Below are 1,136 nucleotides of genomic sequence, written 5' to 3'. Positions count from 1 at the left end.
GTTAGAGAGGGTGTGGGCTGCTCTCTTTGCCTCTCCCTGCAGTTCCTGCTTGGCCACCAGCACTTTTGCTGTTGTTATTAAGAGCAGGGGGAGGGCCTCCGTGGTGGTCTGGGGGTAAATCTCAACGCTCTCTCAGCTACCACCTGAGTTCTATCCCCGGCCAGGGAGCTGACCCACATGGCATGGCAAACCTCTCCTGTCTCACCCACTTTTCCCCTCAACAGTGTGATTCAGTTGATCTGTCTTTTTGCTCCCCACTCTGTATCTGGTGAATCCTCTTACCCCTATACCTCTAGCCTGTACCCCAGTTTTTCTATGCAAAAAAAAAAAAAAAGAGCAAGATAGAAATCTCTGGCATGATATTCAACTTTGACCACTTGCTTCATAACAGTGTTGGAGAAGTGTTATGCCAAGCAGAAAGTTTTATTTTGGGGCTACCCCTGGACCCCTGAATGAAAACTCCAGGCTTCTGGAAAGTTGTTAGAAATACGCAGGACTCACTCAAGCCCCACACGAAAGCCCTGAGATGTCCAGGTCTTCACCCTTTCAAACACGGTGTCTTTGTCTCAAGGTTGAGATTTCCCAGTTGTAAGATGAAACGGTTCTGACAGAACATGTAAAGGGGGAGCAGCGGCTCCCCAACCAGTGTGTGGAATGCAGCTCCTGCTTTGTGGGCCTCTGGACCCCTTGAACACCACAGCTCTGAATGGCAGATGTCTGCTGGCATTGGGGGGAGGCAGAGGAGTGGAATGCTATTAGGAGCACCATCACTGCAGGGCAAAGTGGCAGGTGTACACCCCACAGGTCCCGAGGAAAGGAGTTCGAGGATGGTGAGGCCTGGCCCAGGGACACCTTGGAAACTCTTGAGAGGCCGAGAAGTTGCCACCAGGCAGAAACCCAAGAGAAAGGCTTTCTCTGCTGTGTCCAGGAACTGTGGACATCAATGGCGAAGGAGACGGGGGCGTTTCCAGAGTACTTACAAAATTCATAATTCTACTAGAAGTTACGTGAGCTGAGCAGGAAACGCTTCCATCTGGACTTTGGCCGGTGACCAATTTTTTTTTTTTTTTTAGATTTATTTATTTGTGCATACAGAACTGGGGTACAGGCCAGAGGCTCAGGGGCAGTGCAAGGCT

Source organism: Condylura cristata, unplaced genomic scaffold (genome assembly GCF_000260355.1).
Source record: "Condylura cristata isolate star-nosed mole 26May11 unplaced genomic scaffold, ConCri1.0 scaffold00034, whole genome shotgun sequence".
In the NCBI taxonomy this organism is placed as follows: Eukaryota; Metazoa; Chordata; class Mammalia; order Eulipotyphla; family Talpidae; genus Condylura; species Condylura cristata.
Note: the sequence above shows the minus strand (reverse complement) of the source record.